General features: G+C 33.1%; 1 long non-coding RNA gene across 50 annotated transcripts; it reads left to right on the forward strand.

Annotated features, from left to right (window-relative positions):
- The first annotated feature begins 1,885 nt into the window (after nt 1–1,885).
- Nucleotides 1,886–15,199, forward strand: LOC111878742 (uncharacterized). Of its 50 annotated transcripts, none has more exons than XR_008223741.1 (23): nt 1,886–2,165; nt 2,753–2,823; nt 3,367–3,572; nt 4,185–4,244; nt 4,332–4,417; nt 4,583–4,661; nt 4,734–4,813; nt 4,899–5,743; nt 5,852–5,926; nt 6,032–6,128; nt 6,198–6,499; nt 7,111–7,194; nt 7,605–7,677; nt 8,474–8,534; nt 8,623–8,715; nt 8,881–8,961; nt 9,050–9,136; nt 9,223–9,755; nt 9,836–9,948; nt 10,037–11,691; nt 11,792–11,856; nt 12,515–13,445; nt 13,767–15,199. It is a non-coding gene; the product is annotated as an uncharacterized LOC111878742 (long non-coding RNA). The 50 variants fall into 50 exon arrangements; XR_008223746.1 differs by having other exon boundaries at nt 13,291–13,445; XR_008223748.1 differs by having other exon boundaries at nt 10,037–11,630.
- Nucleotides 15,200–16,112: the final 913 nt, after the last annotated feature.

Raw genomic sequence — 16,112 nt, forward strand, 5'->3', positions numbered from 1 at the left:
TTGCCCATCAAACTTTCATGATCTGTTTTAGTTGGTCATCCGTGTTTTTTTTTTGTTTGAATATTATGTTTTAAAATATCCTTCATCTCTAATATAATGGTTGGAAACGTCCTGCTACTGAATTGTGAAGGGGTAACTAGGTTCATCTCCAATATAATGGTTGAAAACATCCTTCTACTCAATTGTGAAGGGGTAACCATGTAAACTTTTTGTCTAGTTATCATCTTAAGCATTCATCGTCTTCAACTTCACAAGCCAATAAGACAACCTTTCCCATATCTATGTCATTAAACTTGCAATAAAAAACCCACCATCTTCCAACCTCTAATATTGACTCTAGAACCGTTTATATTTATTATCTTCTTCATAAAACCACATGCAACTTCACCATCTCCTACCCATTGTCCATCCCCATGCAACCACTAAAGCATCACCTTTACACCATATCATCTTGATAAGTCATATCGATCATTCTTTACCCTGATTGCATCAACCAAATCCCATCTCATTGTAACTGAAACCCACTATAAGCCAAACCTCGTTCATCATTTTCCTCAAAGCCGGACACCACCACCAACCCATCTTTCAACAACCATCGAACCTCTACTTGTTACGCATCATCATAGATCAATGTCATCAACACTTTTTTCTTGCAAATCGAAAAAAAAGAAAGGTAAAGACGGAAGTGAGATTAGGCTTTCAAAGAGGATGAGAGGTGCAGTGGGGAGAGAAAAAGAAAGGAATACATGTTCTTTGATTTCGACCTGCAACCAAGAAACAATGATCTTATTTATCTAAAGAGAATGAAGATAGTTGATTCGTTGACTAAAGGGCGGGTCTCAATTTTCTTAAGGTGTATCTAGGATCGTTTCAGAAAGAAGAAGTTGCTCTTCACATGAATAATTAATAGAGGAGAGAAAGAAGGGTTTACATGTGAAACCGGACCAAAACAAGCTTACTACCCTTTTTAGCAGGTAAGGGGGTTTTATGGCCCTAGAAAACAAAAAATGAGGGACCAATTAAATCAATTAAGAAAAGTTTGTAAGGCATCAATGATATTATCCCTTTAAAAAACCTTTTGCTACAAACGGACCGAAAATAAAATACAAGATTATACCAAAAAAACATATGAGAGAAAGAGAGTATTTTTTTTTCTTTTTTAAATTTAAAGAAAATAGAAGAATCAAAATAAAAAATGGCAAAATAGTTATTTCAAACCCTTTCAATTTCCCAAAGGAACCAAAATTCACGGAAAAAAAAAATCAAATTAGAAACATGGGTGCAAATCCAATTGTTTTTGGATCAAAATCATACAAAAATAACAACCATAAACATCGGTTTTACAATTTTCCCATAAATTTATTTGATTTAACTCAATCCATTCCACACCGGTTTTACAATTTTCCCATAAATTTATTTGATTTAACTAAATCCATTCCACACTGGTTTTACAATTTTTCTATAAATTTATTTGATTTAACTCAATCCATTTTACATTGACATATAACTCAAATTTAATGAAATATTAAACAAGTTAATAATAATCAATTAATTATGAATCAGTATTTGTGTACAATTAATCTTTTAATCTGATGTCTTAATACCAATTTAAGAAAAAAAAGTGTTACAAGTGATTTTAGAAAACCTAAATTATACATAAAAGTGATTTTAGGTTTAAATCTTATTATAAAGAATTAATATTTAATAGAACCAAAATGTACAATCTTTAATTCCACGCTAAATATTATTATATAGGATTAATATAAAACGTATACTATTAATAAATTAAAGTTCTTTAATTAAACAAAACAGAAATTAATAAACAGCTGAAGAAATTAATCTATAATTTCGGAAAGCTTTTATAAATAAATAACCGTTGGAAATCCAAAGAGTCTGGTTTCGGATTCGCGCATTTATATCTACGTTCTTCTTCAGTCGTTTCGCTTTCAACAGACGCAAATATAACCCAGCTCCCTCATTCGCCGGAGATATAAGTAAAACTCGAAAGGGTTGGGTCAGTAATTGCGCATTATACCGTTTGTTTTTCAGCCATTCCGCTACCCAAACCCCCCCGGAGACCCATAGCGATCTCTGCAATTCCACTCCAGGGAGACCCAGACAACCTGATCCGTTACAGGAGACTCACAAAAATTGTCAAGATCGCTGTAAGTTTTCAATTTAAGGTTAATTGTTGTTTTTTATTCTTTTTTGGGTTTCTACTTCTAGTATTACCCCTTCTTCTTCAGCTTTTCGATGGCAGGTTTTTCTGATGTTATTTAGGTTTAAGTAACTGCTCCAGATAGATTCATTGCAACTTAGAAAAGAAGGAAACTACAGAGTGTGTCTCCGTGGTTTTTTTTTTTTTTTTTTTTTTTTTTTTTTTTTTTTTTAATCTTTTTGTTGGGTTCTTCGTCCTTTTTTTGCTGTTTTTTTTCTTCTATAAAATATGGTTTTGTTGGTTGTAAGAAAATGTCATTCATTCTGTCACTTTCTTATGGAAGCCTTGTTTTTGTCAGATCAACATGTTTTAGTCAAATCCTTTTTTTTGTGGCTATGTCATGGTTGTTCTTCATATTTGTTAAAAATTCAATATTGTGAAATCATCATCCTTCGATTCATATATGTTGAACTGTGACGATGCTACTGAAGCATCTTTTATGTTTTTTTTTCCCATAACTAAATTATACTCTCTAGAATCACCTAGCAACCCTGTATCAAGGTATTAATATTTAACAATTATATGTTTTTGTAGGTTATACAGAATCATTCAAAATGGAATACAAATAACAGACCCCAACATCAAGATAAGAATGCTTGTATTTGGTAAGTCTTTGTAAGCTTAGGTTTTCAAATACATGACAGCACATACCAAGTACTAACAGACCAATTTTGACATACCTTTGTATAAAAAACATCAGTGAATGTGAGGGGGTTATATATGTAACAAAAATTAAGTTTCCTTTTCTGATTTCTTTTTTATAGATTTAGTTTAATACGTTTTATTTAGAAACAAACATGAAGGCAGGGGCAATCATATTGAGCCAAGAATCACCTAGCAACCCTGTATCAACGTATAATAAAATATCTATGAGATTTATCAGGCTATTTTGTGTGATTTGGTCCTAAAAAACATATGAGAAATGCTTAGCTGTTACATCTTGTATAAAATCTTTTTGATGCTTAAATTCCTGTGTTATCCTTAATTAGTCATGGATCGCTTGTCATTTTAATTTTTCCCATTAGGACAATGCACTTTGATTTTGGTTACCAGTTTACATTATTATATATTACTTATTTTGCTATTAAGAAATTTTGATTTGTAGTCATCAATTAAAGCCAATGCAAGAGTTTTGTTTCATTTTGTAGGATAGAATTATGCACAACATTCAGCTAAAGAAGTTGATGAATGTGTACTGTGATAGACACAAGGAAATTCCTGGCGAGGTAATTTTTTTTATTATTTGACAAATTTTACTGATCTTTTTTCTTTTTTTTTTATTGTCTGAAAGTCTCTTTGAAAAATAAAAAGGGGCAACACAACATCACCTTCTCAGTCAGGGATTTTTTTACTGGTAACTCTCTCTCTAAAATGCATATCCATAGAGAAATTATAGTGGTTTGGCTATCAAGTAATTGGTTAAATGTGAGTATGCATCTATGTAGTCAGCTTTCTAAACTCTCCAAACAAAATTAGTTTAATGTGAGAAGATTTTGAAATTAGAGACATAAGTGGTTGATACGTTGCACACATGGGGTTATTGGGGATTATGTTTTGAAGGGCACTCACGAAGGGTAGGATTTGATAGTAGTTTGTTCAATCATCAACTCAAGAGAAAATTATATACCTAACTCAGTGTACATTTTTTTTATCAACTCTAGATTTTAATTCTATGTAAACCCTCTTGTTTTGCTCTACATTTATTCACCATGTTGCTGTGGTAGTGGTAGAACAAGGCTACAATTTCTCCTTGTTGGTATATTGTGTCTTATAAGTTCAATTGTATAACATTGCAGTAGGATCCCTTATTAGTCTATATACTTTATCAACAGAACAGAGTGGCTAGTTGTTGATCATGCATGCATATTCATACATCCTTGTCCTTTTATATGACACCCTTGGTTTGTCCCCCATTATATTGTCAGAGTTTTTAAATCATCTTTCTTTATGCTTCAAATGCATTAAGCTGCAGTTAATGCCCAATCTTGCAGCTTCGGATGCGGTGAAGTATAATGGGACACGAAAGGTTTCTACTTTTTATTCACTTATGCCTTTTCTTTCAAGTATACCAAAGTTGAATCTTTTCTTTCTACTTATTCCTTTTCCTACATAGTAAGGGGATATAGCAGTTTCCCATGAAAACCTGATTGCAAATGTTGCTGGTTGAAGTCTTGAAATTAACTTCTATCTATTGGATGTGTAAGTATAAGCAGTCTCAACTTGGTTTTATAAATTGCTAATTGTTTCACCATTATTTTGTTCTAATGCTGCCCATGCTCATTTCAGTTGTGCATATGTTCTTTTTCCAAATTAAGTTTGACTTTATAGAGGACGAAACTTTACACTGTATTTTTATTCGTGTAGGAGAACTTGAAATTGTTGGAGGACATGGCGGAAATGTGACCTACCGTGTTCCATGATTACATAATAGAGTATATGATGGGTATATGATAAATTTATGTATTTTTCAATAAGTAAGGCTTGTTGATGTTCTATTAGTGTGTTGTTATTGCAGTGTTATAAATGCAGTGACGTCATCTGGTGGTAGGAGAGAAAGAGTGTTTAACAATGTGAAGAGGCAAGAACTACTTAAAGGTAAAAATTTACAAAACTTTTTCAGCACTTTTAGCTTTCGATACTTTAAAGAATATATTCTGTGTGATATTATTGGATTTTTCAGGCTAGAATTCATCTCCTATGCTATGTGGGACAAATTATTAGTATTGCTACTTGAAAACAGAAGAAAAGTTATTCAGAATTGGTCAGGGGTTTTTGATGGTCCTGATCAAATACTCAAAGTCAAAAATTTGGTCAACAGTTAGCCCAGCGGCTTCTGAAAATGCCCCCTGCAGTTCCCAAAATATTCTGCCTTTTTCCTTTATAGATTTCTATCCAGGTTCTTGAATCTGTACTTTAAATCTTTCGTACAACATCTGATGTGTTAGCATATCCAACTGATTTTAGGAAAAAAAAAGTTGATTATTGTTACTTACTAAACCCTTCTTTTCTTTTTTAAATAAGTGCTGCATTGATAATATGCTACCTAGATAATGATGTCTTAAAGTTCCTGGAGTTTGTGTCTATATCTATGTTCTACTTGATAAAAATGCTTTCATATGGTGTATAATTTTATCAATCTATTTTTTTACGTTAAAGTTCACTTAAATTAAAAGTTATTGATGTGAAATTTATAATTAAGAAAAGCTACTTTTAATAAAAAGTAATCAGGCTTTTCTCTCATATATTTGTTACTCTCATGACAAAATAATTTTTCATTTATTTTGGCAGTTTGATAAATTATCGCTAAAGCATCCTTTGGTGGTTGAAGAGGAACTCACAGTTGTTTTAAATTTATTTTTTAGGGTAAAGCTACTTTACCAACGATAGCAATGTTTAACCCATCATATCATACTTACAATTCTGCACTCATTATGCCAATATTCTTGTATCTCTTTACGAGAATTATAGCAATATGCCAATTTTGATTGATAAAGAACACAGTACATTGCTTCTTTTGGTAAAAATGTAAGTAAGTTGCTATTATGGGTTAAAAAAATACGTATGTTATGTGAAAAAATTAATTTATTATATAGAAAAATATTAAGTAATGTTATTTCTATATATGTTATACAGTGGTCAAACATTTTGGATTATGAAGGCCTGGTCATAGATCCAAATGCTTTAAAAAAGAGAATATTCTATGGGAAGGTAGAATACAGCTTTCGAAAAGAGGTTTTTTTTAGTTTGGTACAATTTACGCTTTTACCCTTTTGGCTAATTTTAACTAAATCTGTTAATGACATGTAATTCCAGGTTTGGGAATTTTAATTGGGATCTTATTCATATGATTCGACATATGCAGAGAGGCGGTATATTTTCTCAGTTAAAACATCAGAAAAACCAATGGCAGGTAATGACTAATTTGCCCCTCAAAGTCTTTCACCCAATATATTATATTTATTGCAATTTCATCTTGTAGAGTATTTCTCCCCGGAAAAGGCTAAAAGGTTTACAAAATTTGGAGAAAGGAAGGGTTTGATCAAGAAAGATGTGGTATGAAAAGGACCATACGATTCAAATTATTAAAAATGTTTGTTTTTTTTTGTAAAAAAAAATGTAAGTATTTTTTTTAAAGCTAAGGATTGACAGGTCATTGTCGTTCCATTAGGGTGATGATAATCCAAACATTCGCCTTTTGCATGGCTAATTGTTGGCTTACTTGTTTAACAACTTTGATCTTGGTTATTGCCAGGTCACATATATGTCCCTATTATTTATAGAGTAAGTTACAATTTTGTCCTTGTGGTATTTCAAAAGTTATGGTTTTCATCTAGTTGTTTCATTTGTTGCACAAGTGGTATATAAAGTATAGCTTTGTTGGAAGGTTTGTCCCTAATATTGATGGTGTTACAAATTGTCCATTTAGTCCAAGTAAAATTACTATTTTGCCTCTATCTCTTTCTCCTTCATCACCTAACCATAATAAAATTCCTCAATCTCCACCTTAAAACCAAAAATTAAACTAGAACTAAAACAAAATGAAGATCCGGGGTACCAACAAATTGCAAAAAAAACATAAGCATCAAAATAAAAAGGATTTGAGGTTAGATTTTTTAGATCTTGATTTTGGTTTAAGTTTTGGGTTTTGATTGAGTGTGGTTTTTATGATTTATGAGTAAGGACTAAAGAGATTGAGAAGATTAAGATAAGTGGAAAATATCATTTTACTTGAAAGTAATCATTCTTTTTTATAATTATTTTTTTAACAAGGTTGGTGCCAGGGATGAACCTTGCGACAAAACTAAACTTAATTGTTACTTTTTTTTGTGTTTTTAATCATACAAACAATATTTTGCTAATATTTAAAATAAACATTTTTTTTTTTCTCACAGGACAGTGATCTCCTCTCTCTTACTTTAATGGAAAGATCAACTCCAAAGTACAACTGTGATCGAAAACGGCATGCATTATCAAAGGTACTCCCTCTATATCACTATATAACAAGGGTAATTTGGTCATTTAATAAAAATGGAAGAATGTAACTGAAACCCTTCCACCGTCCCCTATGAATGGTTTAATTCCATCAAATATGAAATTCAAAGGAATTTGACAGAATTGAATTCAGTCCAAATTTTCAACCAAATGCACCATTGAATGGAATCTTGAATTCCAATTCCACCGGAATCCACAATTCTAATTCATAGCTGTGATTTTTAAACATGACATTTTAAGAAATTCAACAGAACGGAAGTCTGTTGGAATCCGTGATTCCTTTTTTTAGCTGGTGGAACTACTCAACAACCCATTGCACAACTTGCTAAAAAATGACTTCTATTTCTACCCTCACAAACTACAATACTAATTAAAATTTATTACATGGTTTCAGCAAAGTAGAATACAATAAGGCAAAAAGGTTTTTGTGGGAGTTGTTGAACACCTTCATCTATACGGAAGCCAAGGTAAAAAACCAAGCTATACTTTGTTAATTGCTTAATAGTATACATGCAAAAGTGGTCTATATCATAGCTTTGTTGCAAGGTTTGTCCCTGGTATTGATGTTCTTACAAATTGTCTATGAAGTCCAAGTAAAATGGCTATTGATGTTCGATTGGGGTCGACTGTATCCAATTAGAAGTACGTTCATATATCACGTACCGGACCGATTTCTAATCGATTGGGTACAGGGCGTTTCGGTACGTGTGACACCATTAGTTGGGCATTTCTGGTAACTATGTGGTCTATAGTGTAGCTTTGTTGCAAGGTTTGTCCTTGGTATTTATGTTCTTACAAATTGTCCATGAAGTCCAAGTAAAATGGCTATTTTGCCCCTGTCCCTTTCTCCTTCATCATCTAAACATAAATTCTCTTTCTCCTTCATCATCTAACAATAAAATTCCTCAATATCCATCTTAAACACTAATCAAACCAAAACCCAAAAATTAAACTAAACCTAAAACAAAATTAAGATCCAGGGTACCAATATTTTCATAATCAAACAACATTGTAATTTTATTATTTTACCGTACCTAGAAAAACTAAACATGTTTGATTTTGGTTATCAGTTATAGCATTATACTTTTATTTTTTTTTTCCTACATGGACATTGTACTTTGAAAATCTAAACACTTATAAACATAGTACTCTAAACTTAACCTATTAAGATATTTTTCTTATATTTGTGTTTTCGTATTAGTTAACTATTTTTTCATATAATGCATTATAAAATTTACCATATTAAGACTCTGTATTTTGCAGATTAATCACTTTGACATTTCAGTTGCTGAGAATTTCTTCTGAGAGTGGTATGATGTGATGGGTAATCATTTCTTATTGAGTGCATTGATAAGATTCTTTACTGAAATGATGCTACAACCTTCTAGCACTCATATTGACTGGTAATATAGGTGGTTGGAGGGCTACATGAGCTAATGACATTCTCTTCCATCAGCAACTTGGGTTAAGCTAAACTTGTATCATTTTCAAAACTTATTACTCAGGTAACTTCAAATCCTTTTGTTGAATCACAATTTAGTGTTTGCATTTTTGCTAACTTTATCTCTTTATTATACTTAAACATCTCTAGTAACATGAGTATGGTTAATCTTTCCTGATTTCTGGCATTTGATTACTGATTTATTTGCAAATGAATTGGTGCTTTTTAGGGTAGTAACAACCATCACCATTTTCGTCCACCAAAACCAGATAATGTTGCTACAATATGTTATACAACTGGGACACGAAAGGTTTCTACATTTTATTCACTTATGCTTTTTCTTTACAAGTATACCAAAGTTGAATTTTTTCTTTCTTCTTATTCTTTTCCCTACATAGTAAGGGGGATGTAGCAGTTTCCCATGAAAACCTGATTGCAAGTGTTGCTGTTGGAAGTCTTGAAATTAACTTCTATCCATTTGATGTGTAAGTATCAGCAGTCTCAAATTGGTTTATAAAACGCCAATTGTTTCACCATTATTTTGTTCTAATGCTGCCTATGCTCATTTCAGTTATGCATATCTTATCCTCCTTTGGCACATATCGGATATATAAAAGGTCCAACCAGATCGTACTGATGTGTACTTTGGTGCCTCATTTGGAAATATCCGTGTTTCAGAAGTAATGCTTGTGGATGTTCCTGAGATGAACTATACAGCTGAGTTCTTTTTCTCTTCTGATTGGGTATCACCCTGTGTTCTTCATCAGCAGTTTGGTGGTTGAAGAGGAACACACATTTGGTTTTAATTTTTTTTTTTTGGGTAAATTTCAGAAAATAGCAACATGCCTCATTCTTTTTTTACCAATATAGGAAATATACTTTATTTTTACTGACGATAGCAATGGGTAACCCATAATACCATACTTAAAAATCTGCACTCATTATGGCAATATTCTTATATCTCTTTATGAATAATAGCTATTTATTGCTATATATGTTATACAGTGGTCAAACTTTTTGGATTATGAAGGCCTAGTCAGGGATCCAAATACTTTATAAAAGAATACATTCTATGGGGAGGTGGAATACAGCTTTCGAAAAGAGGTCTTTATAGTTTAGTACAATTTACACTTTTACCCTTTTGGCTAATTTTAACTAAATCTGTTAATGACATGTAATTCCAGATTTGGGAATTTTTATTGGGATCTTATTCATACGGTTCAACATATGCAGAGAGGCGGTATATTGTCTCAGTTAAAACATCAGAGTACATGACTATCAAAAAAACCAATGGCAGGTAATGACTATTTTGCCCTTCAACTTCTTTCACCCAACTTATTATATTTATTGCAATTTCATCTTGTAGAGTATTTCCCCTGGAACAGGCTAAAAAATTTACAAAATTTGGAGAAAGGAAGGGTTTGATAGAGAAAGATGTGGTATGAAAAGGACCATACAATTCAAATTATTTAAAATGTTTGTTTTTTTTTTATTTTTTTATTTTTTTATAAATGTAAGTTTTATACTAGTACTTAAGGAATTTGACAGAGTTGAATCCGGTCCAAATTTTCAACTAAATGCACCATTCAATGGAATATTGAATTCCAATTCCACCGGAATCCACAATTCTAATTTATAGCTGCGATTTTCAAACATGATTGAATGCACCATTGAATGGAATATTGAATTCTAATTTACACCATTGAATGCAACATTGTATAAGGACCACGACTTCCGCTCCTGCCAATTCCCCTTTCAATTTGAGGGTTTTTGGGTTAGACGTTCCAATCACAGAATTTAAACAAATTCCTGAGAGGACAGTGTTTTCTGGGGTCTCGATCTCTGGATCCTCTTCAACTTCGATTTGGGGTTCATCTTCTTGATCCTCGTCCTCATGGGTTATCGGCACACTTAATTCTTTCTTCTTACAGCGATGCCCGGTGTTTCATTTTTCATCGCATCGATAACAGATGCCTTTTTCTCTTTTTTTTTTTAATTTTTTTTGAAGTTCTTGATCAGTGAGCCTTCGAATTTCAGAGGAGTAGTGGTGGGGTGGCGTATTAGGTTTTTTGATGGGTAGAAGGTTGTTTTGACAGGAGTGATAAGGGGAGTCTTTTTCTGGACCGCCGTAGGAGCCGAGTTTGGTTTCCTAGAAGCGTGGGAATGAAGATTACCTTCTACTTTGATGGCGACTGACATCGCATGATCAATAGATAGGTGTTCGAACAGTTGGACTTCCGATCGTATTTCATCCTTTAGCCCGTTAATAAACTGGCCCAATATCACATCATCCGGGATATTTTTAAGTGGGGCAAGTAGTCCGATAAACGAACGCTGAAATTCATGCACCGACCCGGTTTGAATTAGGGATAACCATTGCTGGTATAGCGTACCTGCATAGATGGGTCGGAACTGACGAAGGAGAAGCGTCTTCAGTTCGTTCCATTGTGTAACCTTTCGGAGTTCTCTCCATGGATATTACCGGTGTGCTGCTCGGCTCTCCTGCCTCAATAGTCTTTCCCTGGTTACCCTTGGCGATGGCCCCTAAGATCTCTTCAAACTTCTGTTCCATTTTCAATTGATTCTGATCGATCTTCAGTTGGATAGAAGCTATTGAGTCTGCTTGGTGCTGAATCTTATGACCTTGGTTCTCCAGACGATCATACAAGGTACCCAACTCCATCTCCAGTGATTCCACCCGTTTATGTTGAGCTCCTCCCGTCTCTTTCCCTCCTCCTCCTTTCTCTCCAGCCATACTCCAGGCAATTGCTCTGATACCAATTTGCTATGGACTGTGGTGACAAATAGTAGCTATTCGAGAGGCTACACTCTCCAAAGGAATAGAAACTTCTAAGATAATGATGATGCATTCCTTGAGGCTGGCCAACCCCTTAATATGGCACGAATGACAGCTGGGACTCCAAATGCCCATTTTGCCCCTGCTCCCGCATTACCTCTGCAGTCATGATGGTTGGCCTGGTGGTCCCCCCTTCCCTTGGAATCTTTTTCTGTTTTTTCCTTCTATATGTGAATTTGAGTGGTGGGTGCATAACAGATGCTATATAATATACAAATCAATGAAAATAGATTGCTATTTCTTGCATTTAAAGCAATATTGATGTATACTATCCGTGTTTCAGAAGTAAAGCTTGTGGATGTTCCTGAGATGAACTATACATCTGAATTCTCTCTCTCTTCTGATTGGGTATCACCCTGTCTTCTTCTTCATCATCATTTTTTTTTTCTGAAATATCTGAATTTTAAACTGCACCAGTTGTATTGCTACTTAAAAACAGAAGAAAAGTTTTTCAGAATTGGTCAGGGGTTTTTGATGGTAATGGTCAAATAGTAAAAGTCAAAATCATGATCAAAATGAAAGGAGGAGAAACAATTTGCTCAGTGGCCTCTCAAAATGCCCCATGTAGTTCCCAAAAAATTCTGCCTTTTTCTTTTATAGATTTCCATCCAGGTTCTTGAATCTGTACTTTGAATCTTTCTTACAACATCTGATTTGTTAGCATATCCAACTAATTTTAGGGAAAAAAAGTTGCTTATTGTTCCTTACTTAACCCTTCTTTTCTATTTTCAATAAGTGCTGCACTGATAAAGTGCTACTTGGATAATGATGTCTTAAAGTTCCTGGAATTTGTGTCTATATCTATGTTCTACTTGATAAAAAAGTTCTTTCATATGGTGTATAATTCAATCAATCTATTTTTTTACGTTAAAAGTTCACTAAAATTAAAAGTTATTGATGTGAAATTCATAATTAAGAAAAGCCACTTTTAATAAAAAGTAATTAGGCTTTCCTCTCATATAATTGCTACTCTATCATGACAATTATTTTTCATATATTTTGGCAGTTTGATAAATTATCGGTAAAGCATTATTTGGTGGTTGAAGAGGAACCCACATTTGTTTTTAATTTTTTTGGGTAAATTTCAGAAAATAGCAACGTGCCTCGTTCTTTTTTTTGGGTAAATTGCTTCTATTGGTAAAAATGTAAGTACGTTGCTATTATGGTTAAAAAAATACGTACGTTGTTATGTGCTTTTTGATGCAATTTTGTATACTCATAGAAGTTAATAGAAAAATATTAAGTAATGTTATTTCTATATATGTTATACAGTGGTCAAAGTTTTTGGATTATGAAGGTCACATGTCCCTATTATTTATAGAGTAAATTACAATTTTGTCCTTGTGATATTTGAAAAGTTATGGTTTTCATCTAGATGTTTCATTTGTTGCACAAGTGGTCTATAAAGTATAACTTTGTTGGAAGGTTTGTCCCTAACGTTGATGGTGTTACGAATTGTCCATGAAGTCCAGGTAAAATTACTAATTCGCATCAATCTCCACCTTAAAATTCCTCAATCTCCACCTTAAAATTCATCACCTAACCATAAAATTCCTCAATCTCCACCTTAAAACGAAAAATTAAACTAAACTAAAACAAAATTAAGATCCAGGGTACCAACAAATTGCAAAAAAAAAACATGAGCATCAAACTAAAAAGATTATCAGGTTAGATTTTTTAGATCTTGATTTTGGTTTAAGTTTGTGGTTTTGATTGAATGTGGTTTGGTTTTTATGATTTATGAGTAAGGAGATTTGAAATAAACAATTTTATTCCTCACAGGACAATGATCTCCTCTCTCTAATAATGTTGTTCATCAATCATGAAGGATAAATCATAAGCTTTCTGGTGTTTTCTTACTTTAGTGGAAAGATCAAGTCCAAAGTTCAATTGTGATCGAAAACGGCATGCACTCTTAACTCCTTGCATTATCAAAGGTCCTCCTTCTATCTCACTATAGAACAAGGGTATTTTGGTCATTTAATAAAATAGGAAGAATGTAACTGAAATCCTTCCACCGGCCCTATGAATGGTTCAAGTCCATCAAATATGAAAGCGGAAACTAGAAAATTAGAAATAGCTGAATCTGGATACACAATTTGTAGTGGAAAGTGGAAACTAGAAAATTAGAAATAGCTTAAATCGAAATTGAAGAGAGAAAGCTGAAATGGAAAATGAGTTTGATTTTGGATGTCCGAATGTCTGATACAAGATTACAAGGTCTATATATACTAATCTCAAAAATTTGCAAATTACAGTGTGAAATTAACATTGAGAAGACTAAGCATCGATCCATCGTATCTAGGTGAGTCGACGACTGGAGAAATCGAACAGCCACTGTGAAATGTGACTTATCTCTCACCCAAATCGCCATGTTAGTCGACGATTGGAAGCAACCAAATCGACTTCAGGTACGCTCTATTTTGACTTCAGGGACTCTCGATTTTGACTCCAGGTACGATCGATTTAGACTCTAGGAACGTTATTAGGTTCGATTGGGATCGCGATTGGGGTCGACTGTATCCAATTCGAAGTACATTCATATATCACGTACCGGACTGATTTCTAATCGATTGGGTACAGGGCGTTTCGGTACGTGTGACGCCATTAGTTGGGTGTTTCTGGTAACTATGTGGTCTATAGTGTAGCTTTGTTGCAAGGTTTGTCCCTGGTATTGATGTTCTTACAAATTGTCCATGAAGTCCAAGTAAAATGGCTATTTTGCCCCTGTCCCTTTCCCCTTCATCATCTAAGCATACACTCTTTCTCCATCATCTAACCATAAAATTCCTCAATCTCCATCTTAAACACTAATCAAACCAAAACCCAAAAATTAAACTAAACCTAAAACAAAATTAAGATCCAGGGTGCCAATACTTTCATAATCAAACCTATTAAGACATTGTAATTCTATTATTTTACTGTACCTAGAAAAACTAAACATATTTGTTTTTGGTTACCGGTTATAACATTATACATGGATATTGTACTTTGAAAATCTAAACAGTTATAACATAGTAAGTACTCTAAATTTAACCTATTAAGATATTTTTCTTTTATTTGTTTTTTCATATTACTTATTTATTTTTTTCATATATTGCATTATAAAATTTACCATAATAAGACTCTGTATTTTGGATATCTAAACTTGTTTTGATTTTGGTTAACATTTATAGCATTTTATATTTAAAAATCTAACATATTTAAGCCGTGGCGAATCGACTGCTTAAATACCAAGATGATCTTGGGCGGAGTATGAACTACAACAACATGGCACTCTCATACAAGATGAGCCATTTACACATATCAAGGATGGATGGGCCCGAATATCCATATGTTAGGAGTTGGGATGAAAGGTTGCCCCTGTTTTTAGAAAATTATATAAAGGGCACTAATTCCCGAGACATAAAACTTCTTCGGGAGCTTTTGGTGACTTATTTGTGATTGGAGGTGTTGCTGAAGCTCTGGAATTCGAAGATCAATCCTAAAGAGCAATTTAGAAGAGATCGAAAGGCAAAACACATTCTCTTTTTCTTAATCTATTGTTTACATTATGTATTTATCATTGGATTCCGTTTTTGAGATGTTAGGTGCTATAAATATAAGCTAAAAACTCATCACTTTTGTTTAGGGTAGATTAGCTTGTTAATATGGACTGATTTTATGGTATGATTATTTGATTTGGTGAAAATGTTTTGTTAAGCTTGTAAATGATCCTTATGTGTTGACAATAACTATTGTCTATTAAGTTGCATGAACATCCTCTTAATTGCTTACTTCATATGATTTATGTGAAAACAATATTATATACCTAATATTAGTGAATATGAACCTAGGACTAATTACAAAATAGGTAAGCTAATTACTTCTTATTTGCTTTAGTTGTTAGTTATCTTAGGTTGAGTGTCAGTTAATTGTTTAAGTTTTTAGTCTTGCAAAACTAGAGAAAACTCTTCTTTTTATTGTTTGTTTTTTATTAGATAATTCTAGTAGTTAGTTTAATTATTACCGTAACCTGTGTTCGATACCCTGCTTGCTTGAACTATATTGCTAAACAATAGGTACACTGTCTTTCGTGTGTTTTATTTGTGTTTGAAGTAGTAGGATTAAAACTAGTGCATTTTACACACATCAATCTCCAATATAATGATTAAAAACATCCTTTCTACTCAATTGTGAGAGGGTAACCATGTAAACTTTTGTCTGGTTATCATCTTGAGCATTCATCGTCTTCATCTCCACAAACCCACCATCTTACAACCTCTAATATTGACTCTACAACTGTCTGTATTTATCATTTTCTTCTTAAACCACATGCAACTTCACCATCTCCGACCCATTGTTCATTCCCATGCAACCACCAGAGCATCACCTTTACACCATATCATCTTGATAGGTCATATTGATCGGTCTTCACCCTAATTGCATTGGCTAAAGCCCATCTCATTGTAGTTGAAACCCACTAGAAGCCAAACCTTCTTCATATTTTTCCTAAAAGTCAAACACCACCACAAACCCATATTTTTAGGGAAATTATATATGTCAAAATCATAAGTTAATTGGAATATATAAAAAATTAGATACATGTGAATACACAAAAACTG

This window comes from Lactuca sativa, chromosome 5 (genome assembly GCF_002870075.4).
Source record: "Lactuca sativa cultivar Salinas chromosome 5, Lsat_Salinas_v11, whole genome shotgun sequence".
NCBI lineage: Eukaryota > Viridiplantae > Streptophyta > Magnoliopsida > Asterales > Asteraceae > Lactuca > Lactuca sativa.